This window comes from Numida meleagris, chromosome 9 (assembly GCF_002078875.1).
Source record: "Numida meleagris isolate 19003 breed g44 Domestic line chromosome 9, NumMel1.0, whole genome shotgun sequence".
Classification (NCBI taxonomy): Eukaryota; Metazoa; Chordata; class Aves; order Galliformes; family Numididae; genus Numida; species Numida meleagris.
In genome coordinates this window covers 14,880,174-14,892,033 of record NC_034417.1, presented here as the reverse complement: position 1 = coordinate 14,892,033, position 11,860 = coordinate 14,880,174, and the positions used below count along the sequence as shown (strand labels likewise).

The window sequence follows — 11,860 nt, the reverse complement described above, 5'->3', positions numbered from 1 at the left end:
GCCAGAGAAAAACATCAAGCTCTCTTCTCCTGAGCTTCATGTCAGAAATCCCAACAGAAAGTTGCGAAGGCCTTATTAGCCCTTCTTCTTTTGTTGTTGCTGTTTAGGAACCTTTTGCAATAAATAGCACTTTTTTCTTTCTTTCTTTCCTTCAAAAGCTGTTTTCCAGTTGGATACATGAAGGTCAAAGAAAGGCAAACATTTGGCCAAAGTTCAAGTACAGAGTCAATGGCAAACCCCAAAGTGATGACCCCATTCTCTACATGCAGATACACAGGAAGCAGAGAAAACAGAGAACAACGCACATGGAGATGCTTTGGTGTCAAGGCAGTCAGTCTGTAATTGCCAATTATAAAAGGAGACGGTGAGACTGCAATATTGATTGAGTTTTTGGAAGAGAATCTAAAGTAAACATAGTACATTCTGCAAGCATCAAATCTTCATGGTGCCAAGTTAGATAAAACAGGGCCAGAGGATTTGTGCTATAGAAGTTTGTCAAATGCTCCCCTTGACAACTGAAAGTCTTTCCCAAAATGGTGTCTCTGGAGGGCTCGCATCTTTTCCGTACCATTTGCCATGAAGCAACAAACTCACAAATGGAAAGCAAAAAAAAAAAAAAAAAAAAAAAAAAAAAAACCAAAAAAACCAAAAAAAAAAAAAAAAAAAAAAAAAACCAAAAAAAACCCGAAAAAAGCCCCTGATTGGTTTTGAAGAGACTATCTGTGAAATCCCAAATGATTTCCAACTGTTTCAGTTTCAAAGTATTTCCAAGTTTATGAAGTATATGTGGAATTTAAAGCATGGAAGCGACTGGGCACAAATGGGTGAAGCTCAAGCATCTCTCGTTGCTTTTCTGCCATCATCCCGGTGAATGCAGGGTGACACTGAAACTATGAAGATGAACACTACCAGACTTGATCAAAGGTCAAATGTCTGCTCAGATCAGCTAGGTTAAAATTCACCTGCAGGCTGCCTGTGCCATTCCTATGCTTCCCCGTCCTATGGCAGTAGCAGATGACTCCTTGTCCTTTTCTGGGCATATTAAAATTGCAGGAAAAATCAGCAGGAAACAGAGACTCTCAAGCCCCTCAATCTAATCTTAAAATACAAACCATAAGGGAGAGCGACTTTTGAAGCGGAAGGGAATTTGGGGTTCCTTGTCCACTGCTGAGGAAATCAGAAGTTTCCAAAAAGTCAGTTTCCAAAAGCGATGAAAATGCAGTTTTCTTTGCTTGTCTCCACACTTTCTGTGCTGCATTCGTATTTACTTATTTTTTTTGAGAATGTGTTTTCTTGTAAGATTTGCTGAACAGTTACAGTCAGTTTCATATTCACAATTTCCTTTGGTTTCACTGTGACTTATACATGAATTTGTGAGTAGAACTGGATGGTTGAGTAATTTATAGAGAAGGTCAATACTAGATTTGTGTGAATAATTGATTTTTCAGCTTGTTTGTGATTTTTTTTTTAAACAGACTGTTTAGAGTCCAGCTGAAAAAGAGCCTTTGTTAATGTCCTGAATGCCTCAGTGAGTTGGATAAAAAAGCAATCCTCACTGAAATATTTTATTCTTGAGAATTCTTAACTTTAATCAACTTAACACATACTGAGAACACAGTGTTGCAAGTTGGAAAAGAAAATTAACAAAATATTTGAGCTCTTCTTAGAATTCTGCATAAGAAACAATTTGGTCCACTGGGCTTTTCTTTTTTTCTGTTAAACCAAAATGGCATTTTGAAGGAAGTTTTTACAACCTAAATATTTGTGTAGCTGTGACTACTGCTGAAAATGAGTGCCACGCGTGAAGATATCGAGTTTTCTCATTTCTGTAATATCTGTTATTCTTGAAGTCCTTGTTTTTGTCCGTGAGAACTTCAGCTCTTAAGTTCAATGTCAAAATATATTGAAATTAAAGTGAGCCGAAAGAAAACATTGATTGGGTCCTGAGGAACCTTGGGTGCATCAAGGGAGATTTATTTTTGTTTGTTTTAATACAGTCCGAGTTTTTTGAGATTAACTGAAGCTCGGTTAACAAGCAAGTAGAAAAACCCTTGCAAGTAGAAAACAAAGTAGCACTGCTTGCATAGAACTCTTTTTTTTCCCAGTCTGAGCTCTATTCTCTCAGAGCTCACTGAAATATTCCCAGTGACTTCAGATTTTTTTTGCCCACATCCCCGCTTAGGTTACTGGATTGTTAATTTTCTCCTTTCAACTTGCAGTACTGTACCTATTTTTCAGCCACGTGCTCCCACATGATGTCTCTCCTAGAGCACTGCACCATGCTGTTGGAACAGCATTGCCCCAACATCTCATTTCCATTCCCCTGCAGCCTGCTGCACTTTTCTCTCTTTCCCTGACACATTGTCCTATCTTTTCCCTCCCTATCACATCTTGCTGCTGGATCACTTCATGCTGCATGCCATTTGCATACTGAATACCAGAGGAGACAAGGTAACCAATGTCGTGGGACATGACCCGCAACATTTAGATTGAGATGCACATTTTTGGATCACTCACCCTAATCCCAATTGAGATGAAATGCATCTGAGCCACAACTTTGGCAGATGGCTCACAAATCAGGTGTTTGCAAAATATCCCCCAAAAGTGGGAGGCATTTGTGTATGCTTTGTAAACTCCTCTCCTTGAGCACCCAGGTGGGACTCAGTTTTCAGGGGATTTCCCAGAAAACAGACATGCTATTTTTTATCGTCTTGAATTTTGGGGGAAGGATTTACAGAGCCTTTCTGGAAGTGGATTTTTTTTGCTATTTTATTTCATTTTTTTTCTTTTCTTTTTTTTTCCCGTTTAATTTTTGGAGCTCACCTAAACCCCTTGCTCAGTCTCCTGTAGATAATTAGCTTAAATGCCATTTCCATCCGTCGTGCTAATGCGAAATCAGACAGCACAATGTCAGGAACTGGTAGAATGGGTTTTGAAATGAGATTGCTTACTTTGTGGGCGTACAGAGGGGATTTTTTTTTTCCGGGATTTGGGGAGCCACTGGAGAGATTGCTTCAGCATATCTTTTATCTTGCTTTTATTAACCACGTTGCACAGAATTTGCATCAAGTCGAGAGCAATACACAAATGACTATGAGAGGGGAAAAAAAAGGCTTGCTCCCTTCACTCAAGGCAAACATCAGTAGGAGGGTTACAAAGGGTAGTTATGAATCATTTGGAAACCCTTGTTTTGCAACCCTCTTTTAATAGTTGCATGTCCCCCGACAGTTGCTGCCTGCCCTCTTCCTGGTGGTATATGTATCAGGCGGAGATGTGTTAATCAGCTTTATGAAGTTTGACTGTAGTGAGCCTCCTGCTTGTATTCAGTCAGTCAGCGTTTGGCCTGATGGTGCAGTTCTCCTCAGTTCCACTGCTTGAGTTCGTTGTTCCAATATCCTTGGTGGAGTCGTCCGGGAAGAGATCTGCATGAGGTCAGGGTGCCTCTGTTTCATCCTTCTCATAAAGTTTGAACGAAGCTCTGCTGAATTAGGCTTCTTAATAAAGTAGCTGTTATTATTATTTTTTTTTCTGATTTGCCTCCAGATTCTTGGGAACAAGGGGCTTAAGTTTTGCCTTGCCAGTGCTGTAAGTCGGGAGGAACAGAAAGAAAGTAGCAGATTTACACAGGCAGAGAAGGAGTGGAAGTGAAACCAGAATCTCCTGTACTTTTATACAGAATGCAGTGCCCTTTTGTCCTTCTGCCTACCACTGAAAAGCAAGATCCCTTCTCCCATCATTACACTGTTCTGGAGAAATGTGCTCAATACCTTGTGGGATGAAGCCTGCCTTTGAGCTGTGATGCTGCAGTGGCATGTGTGGGCCCCCGCCCCGTGCTTGTCCAAAGCCCAAAGTCCATGTCCTTCCATACCAAGGCTACAGACATCCAGCAAGCATAAACCCATTTCCACGGGTGTGCACAGTGATTTGTTGAATTTCTGCATATGACACCTCCTTCCCCCTGCTCCCCTCCCCGCTTCTCCTCTCGGCGTAGTTGAACTTTAAAGGGCCCAGGAGAAAAAAGAAATAAGACTTTAAATAATTTATTTTGGAGAAACAGTCAGTGAAGAGGAACAAATAATGTTTCACTAAAAGAAGCGGGACCTTTGACACTCCCCTTTTCGCTCGGGTACCTGAAGGCCTAGCCGGATTGCATTAGTGAAATTTTCATTTGATGGCATTTTAATATTCTGCCTTGATGACTTTTTAGCAACATTTACTTTCAGAGGTCTTGAGTGCTCCCTCGGAGGAAATGAAACATGTCAAAGCCCATTACAAAAATCAAAATTTAAATACCTCGGCCACGTTGGGGCTCACACACAATCCCATCAGCGCTTAAACTGTGGCTCACAACTACTCATTCACTTGCTCAGTTGGTAATGAGTACATTTGATGAAGCATTCTGGGGTCATGGAACATACGTTAGTGATCTAAACTTAACCCATGGATTGCTTATACACAGAGGACCGAGGGAGGGGGCACTTTATTGAAATGTAATGTTAGAATAATTTCCGCCAGTGCTGAAATAACTTTTTTTTTTTCTATTTTAACAATCGCTTTGATGAATTGGAATGTTAATAAGCATGATGGGAGGGCTTTATTTAAGGTGGGGAGGAAGGAACTGGGCTGAGAATACAGAACAGTTAGCTGGGCTCTTCAGCCACTGAAAAGCAAGCTGAAGACAATGCTGCTGCTCTCTCTTTATCAAACTTGCATTTGAGCTTCCTTGGAGTCTTTCCTGTTCTATCATCTACTTTCTGGTTGCATTTTCACTGGACCATTCCTTTTTTCTCCTCATTTTTTCAAAGTATCTGGTGCGAATAGTTGGGAAAGTTTGTCTTTCCCTTCTTTTTCCTTCTCCCCCTTTTGCCTCAAAATGCACCAAGAACCCTTTTTCTGCTGTAGGTTAATGCAGCCCATGAGATAAGCATGATGTCAATGTGCCAGTGTAAGATTTTTTTCTGCCATCTTGAACCTGAGAATATGATACGTTCACAGCAGTTCAGCAGCAGTTCCAGCAGTCCTCCTGGCCGATACTTTTCGATGACCAAGGCAGGCTGGTTCCAAACTGTGTTCTTTGGCATTGCAGTGCAATCAGCAGAAGTCTGCTTGGCTCTTCCAACAATTGGTGTCCTCTCAGTCAGGCAGCTTTTATCCATCCTTTGCATTTTAATTGCAGTGTTAAAAACAGCATTTAGAAGGCAGAAGTGATGCAGAACCCAAGAGTTCATTAGGATCCAGAATAACCCGTGATTTATGCCGGACAGGCAAGATATCACAAAGAGGTTGGAGACAGCTTTGCATCATGAAAACCACTTTCTTCCAGGAGAAGACCGGTGTTCTAGTACTGAAGCTCACATTTCAGCACTACATTTAGTCCTCTTTTACTCTCATTTTAAATATGCCTCTAGAGCAGTGCTAATTAGATGCGCTACCAATAAATTTAGAGAGAATCAGACATTAGCACTGGGGATTACAGGAGGGACAAAAATTGTCTTAATCAAGTAATTTGTTGAAATAACCAGTAGCAAGCTGCTAATTGCTCCAAGTTGAGATCTAGCTAAAAAATCTGAAATCTGTGGAGCTTTGGAAATGCACTGAGCAAAATTTGGGCCCGTGCTGAAGTTCCCAGAGGATGCTAACAGATTTCACCTGTGAGCAATAAGATGCCAAACAGCTCTTGAAGATGAAGGAATGATCAAACTTTGGAAAACAACTTGGCTCTCACCTGAATATCAATGACCCTTTGGGCTGATGGGAGCCTTTCTCCCTCACACACAATTAGATAGAGATTAGGCTGGGCTGGAAATTCCCAAAGGCGAAATACAATAAAAACATTGTACATGGGGAAGGTTGTAACCCTTTCTTTTGTTGATGAAAGAGTAGCATAGCTCTAAGGATTCATAACATTAAACAGTTGTAGGTATTGTGAGGAGACCGCTATTAAATTGAATCAGGCCTACCACTATTTTGTTGTGGGCTTTTATTGCAAGGAGGAACACAGAATACAGGAAGCATCTTGAGTGTAAAAGCACTTTCTGGGATTATGAAGGACAAGTGGTTCAGAGCCATTTATACATGCTATAAATGTTGTCAAAAGTCCAGTTGCAGCCTCCGACCAATTCCTCTGCATTGCAATAACCACTAGATGAGGAGGGTAAAATGCTGGTTGTTATAAACAAACCCCAGGAGCTCCCATTATTATGTCTTGGCTTCTCTTAGGATGTGCCAGAATTCATCGTGAATAATCTAACAGTAAACAGTTTTGAACTTTTTTCAGTTGTCTTGTGGAAATGTGCTCGCAGTCAAGTTTTACAAGTAAGAATAGTTAGCAGGAGCCACTTTTAACCACATATATTTAGATGAAGTCAAATAGCAAGACAGGCAGTTAGAAAACTGGGGGAATTCTTCAGTGAATCTGTGTAATGAATAATTTTGACATTCTGTGAGGAGAAAAAGGCAAATTCACAGAACTTGTTACAGATTCTTTGCTCAGCTCCTCTAGTAACTAAGCAAAATCAATACAGCATGAATGAGGGATCATGAAATCAGGTAAACGAGATAAAAATAAGCAGGCTTCAGAGTGCAATTCTTATTCTTGGTGAGCAGCAGTGGACTTTTGCCTTTGTAGATTTTGTCAGTATCTCCATTACAGAAACAAGGAGCAGAAATTGATCAGTGAGAGCTGTCCTCATCACACAGCAGGAATGCAAAGTAAAGGACCTCAAGTGCACTCCAGACTTTGATGTCTTCGTGCTGAAGCCCGTAGAAAACAGCAGCCAAGCAATTTGACTGTTATGTGATAGATAGTCACTCCGAGACAACATCACCACGGAGAAGCAGCCTGGCTGCGTTTGCCCCGGTTCTGCCAATCTGACTCAAGACCTGTCTGAATTTGTTGACCCTTTTCTCTCTCATTCTGGTGCCCGTCCTGCACACCACGTATGCTATAAATCCATTGCGCAGTATGCTGCACTGCTCTTCTGTAACATGAATTTATGCTAATGGCTGTCTGCATATGCTTATATCACATATCTATATTAAACTTAATAGTCTGTTACATTGCTTCTTAACCCTGTGTCCACACATGATTAACTTTTCTGATTTCTTTCAAAACCGTTATTAACACAGTGTAGCATTTCCCTCAACATGTCACTAACTTTCCCTGCCTGATGCAGGAGTTGGGGTAATTATGCAGCCCTATAGCTCCTCCAAGTAACGCTGTACACAAAGAGTTATGAGTTTATTCAGAGATCTGAGGATTTGTGTGGATGTGTGGATGTGTTTACTTGCCTTTGTTTAAAGATAACAACAGGTAAGAGATGATCCATCAAAGACTGATTCTTAGTTATATGATTCTTAGGTGAGTTCAGTATTTTTGGGTGTATATGTCAAATTCAGAGGAAAGATCATCAGCATGCTTGTGTACGTGGAGATACATGTGATGTGTTGATGACTGGACTGATGGTTTGATGGTTGGACTGCTGGTCTTTGTGGTCTTTTCCAACCTTAATGATTCTAAGATTCTATGAAAGTCTCTTGAAAGTCAGAGCTTGTATTTAAAGAATAGTTCAGATGATATGGAACTTGCTTTCAAAACATTTCTTGAGACCTGTGAAGAACCAGACTTGGACACTTCTCTGATATTTCAATGACCGTAATTATTTTATGTAAATATCACACTAGTAACAGATTAGTTTCTCTCTGGTCAAAAATAGTCTATTTGCTTACAGTTATGCAGTTTCATTGGTGCAAATTCAGACTTCTCAGATTTCTGCTCCAAGGCTCACTAGCATATTTTTGTATCGTGGTCATGGCTCTGGTAGTGACTGCTAAAAGCAGTGGTGTTTTAGCTTGGAGATTCTCTGCCATATAGCATACTTTCTGAAATCAGGATAGCATAGCAAATGATTCAGCATGTCTTTTCATTTTCATGAAAAAATTTAAGGTTAAAATGCCACTGTCATGAAGTTGTGCTGGAATCAAAAGGCCTTTGGAAAGCTCTACCTGTTGCAACTCACACTTAAATATAAAGATGAATTTGTTATTTCCCTCCCATTTCTCTGTGTCATGTGATTTTTTAGTAGCTAGAAGATGAGATTGTAAAAAGAAAAATGGCAACAAACTGTTGTATGTAGATATCGGATCATTCTAACCTCATACAATTTACTTGTTGCATTAAATAATGGGAGGAACAGGGACACAGTCACTCATTGTGCTGAATGAAGGCGATTATTCCTAAGCACGATGAAACAGTAGTCTTCAAATCAGCAAGTAAATCAGAAGCAGTGGGAGGATCAGCAGCCAGGAGTTTCTAGCTGAGGTCTTGACCCCCTTGGCTTTCACTTTTTCTAGACCCAAAACTCCCAGAGAAACTAGATACTTTTGGCATGGTTTTTAATAAGAAAGCAAATGCTGAAGCAGCTATTAGAAGATAACAACAGGTCATGATATTATGCAGCTGAATAGGTGTATGAGCCAGATGCAAATCTAGCACTGGAAAATTTTTGACTCATTTTCTTAGTCTGATGGCCATGTGTTGTTTTTCTTCATTCTCCATACCTCCATCACTTTGAACCTGCAGTGTGCTCGTTGTGATATCATGCAAGACAAATGCTCCTGAGAAATTTTTCACACAACATTGCATTTACAGGGCCATAAGTTTTTACAGACTTTTCTAATAGATGCATGCTAATTTCAAAATGTTTTTCAAATTTCCTGTTTTTCTTGTTTTAAAGCCTTTTGACACCATGGTAGAGCAATACAAATCAATAATCACCATCATCATAATACAGAGCAATAATAATAATAATCATAAAATAATAGAGTTGATAATTATAATTGCATATAACTCATTTCAATATGTCCCTCTGTATGTTCAAATTGTGTCTGCTATGCTCACTACTTTTAAATTCATTGCTTATGAACATAAATGATTCACATAATTCATATAAGCAAGAGTTTGTTGACCAGGTTAATGAGACCAATCAGTTTCAACGCTAACCCCCCTATCCTTTAGAGAATCACAAGTAGGGCCATTTTTATCTGAATTGAAACAGAGACCGTCTCTCAGGGGAATGTCTGTTACTCTCTCTATAACACTGTCTAAACCTGTGTTGTCCTGCCCTTCCACAGAAATGTGGGTCCACCTTCAGAAACAGAACTGGAATGTGAATCTATCCCCACTTCCACTGCTGCAGTGCTCATTTAGAGTAGAGTTTAGCAACAGCACAGGAATCTCATCGAGGAATTTCGGTGTAAAACTGACATTTCATGGCTTTTTCCAAATTTGAACATGACATAAAGTAGTATCAGAGTTGGACTGATACAATGTCCTTACTTCGTTTACTGTTATACTGCAATATTCTGTCAAAAGCTGTCATCACTGTCTTGTGTAAGGATAGAACTGAACCTGTGGAGCAAGTTAGTGTGAGCTGTGGGTGAGCAAGTGGGATAGGCATCTGAGTGAACTGTACATTTTAATGACAAATATACTCTGAAGAACTATCAGCCTTGATAGACCACATGTGAAGCAAGAAGTTAGAAAAAAATGGAAGAAATGGAAAAGTAGTGCAAATAAACAGTTACTACTATACTATTTTTGATTATCCTGTTTAGTTTGTTCAAAAGTTTTCTGGACGTTATTAATGGCAGTGGTATTTACTCAGCCCAATTTTGACTTCAGACGACTGTGTTCAAAAGATGGAGCACAGGGAATCTGCTTCAGTTTTGCTGAGCAGACTCAAGAGGCCAGCTGTACTAACCCTTACCAATGAGAGTTTGCAAGGTATGCTGAACTAAAGCTTTCAGATAGCATGGGAAGGTATGAAAAAAAATGGAGTTCCTCAGTTTTAAATGTAAAAGTACTTGTTGAGACACATTGTCTCTTGCTGAGTGGGCTTACATTTTTATTACATTACTGAGTGGACAAATACATAATTTACTAGCTTATGTGCAAATGCACTTCCAGCTTCTGCTGGATCAGTTCTGGCTCACAAACTACTGCTCCACTACTTGAACTTACTTCATCCTTTAGTCTCTGGCCAATAATTTTTATTTTTACCGGATGACAGATCAAGTGATAGAACTATTTCTCTAGCATTATGTATGGCTTAACTGGCAACCACAAAGCTATGAAATCATTGTAATCATGATGTGAAACCACCGTATATGTTGTTTTTAACACCAGTTTGCTAAACAGACAAGTTTGCCAATGGCGTTAGGGATAACCTAGATTGAATTGCTTGGATCATGGGTCCAGGCCATCCCAAAGCTGAGAACGTGTCTGATCCAGCTCCATATTTAAATATAAGCTGGTGGCAACCAAGACTATATGAGCTCTGAAAAATGTTGAGCTCTCTCTGGCGTGATACACATAGCCATCATGAAACAGAATGGGCACTTGGGGGGCAAAACAGAGTGAAATACCAGAGTGCTCTTGAGATTGATTGTATCACATAAGTGAACAAGGAAAAGGAGAGAACATTTGCTAGTGAAAAAAAAAATAACTTGGCAACTCAGGGATGTGTTGTAACAAGAACGTCGGTGAAATAAATAGGGAGCATTTTCAGGCTGTGGGGGCTGAGTGAGCACAGTCTTCCCTTGGCTGTAACTGCATCACTCTCACCCACAGCTCCCTCTGCTGAATTGAAATCTTATGGTAACTTAAGTTATAAACAACAAAGCCAAACTTGAACAAGGGACGTTCAGTGAAGACTCCATTACGTGTGTAATTGTGTACTGCATTTATGAATGCAGGGCTTTAGGGGGCTACAGCCATGCCCTCTCTCTCTTCCAGCGGTACCAACCCATGGAGCACATCTTGCTGATGGTCCAGCACTATCTCCATTCAGACTAGGTCTACCTCCAGGTCCTGGCATGGATTTAAATTAGTGATTAAACTAATGCTGTGCCATAATTTTCCATGTCTTCTGATGGTGTGCCTTATTCTTAACTTCCTCTTTTTTGTCAGTCTTCTCACTTTTCCTTTCTTTCGGATTAGTAGTTTTCTCGTCTCTCTTCAGGTGCTTTTGGCTATCCTACATTAGAGGAAACACGAAGGAATAACCAGAATTTTTGTAGTAGTGCCACTAAACCTACCTTTGGTAGAGAAGGAGTTATATCACTTAGTTTTAGAGAGTTGCTGTGCCCTGCTCTATACATTAACTAATGTCACATGGATCTTTGTTTTTTTAATTATTATTGTAGTTTTGGAAACATCTAATATGAGTGAAGTTCCTGTGAGACTCTTAAATAAAAGATTTCATTAAAAACCTTTGTCTGGCTATTTATTATTCTGTTGATCCCTAGAAATATACAATGTCATGTGCAGGAATCAGACTTACGGCTCTGCCGAGTTCTTCCTAATTAAGTGCTGAGTATGTCTTTTATTAGGAAAACCATGAGAAATGCAACAAGGGGAGGGAGGGAAGTGCCCATCTTGTCCTTTCTCTGCAGAGCAGTGTTTGGACCACTCCAGCCTCCGGGTCTCAGAGAGATGTTTTCTATCCCACTTCAGCGAAGGAGAGAAAACGAGGACGGGCAAAGAATCAAAGCTGGGGGCATAATGTGGGCAGGGGCTCAGCTGAGGACTTTCAGGCAAAACTCTGAAGTTTTAGACACTCACTTCAGCCTCTCCTCCCCCGGCAGCCCCACACATCTGACATTTCTGTCAAAAGATACCCTGAGCCACCCCTCCTCCCCCTCTCCTTTCTCATCCCTCTGCCCTTTTTTATTTTCCCCCTTTTTCCCCTTATATGTGAATAGTGAGAAAATGACTGGAAACAATGTGCCAGTTTGCAGCACTTTACACTGAGGCCCTTTTCTCTTCGCCCCTGACTCGCGAATGACTGAGAGTTGTTTT

The 11,860-nt window shown here is 40.3% G+C and overlaps 1 long non-coding RNA gene across 1 annotated transcript in view; it reads right to left on the bottom strand.

The window, feature by feature from the left end:
* Positions 1,687-11,860, bottom strand: part of LOC110403795 — a 101,719-nt gene continuing 91,545 nt past the window's right edge. The window contains exon 15 of the long non-coding RNA XR_002441835.1: positions 1,687-11,036. This is a non-coding gene — a long non-coding RNA (uncharacterized LOC110403795). The remainder of the gene's footprint in view (positions 11,037-11,860) is intronic.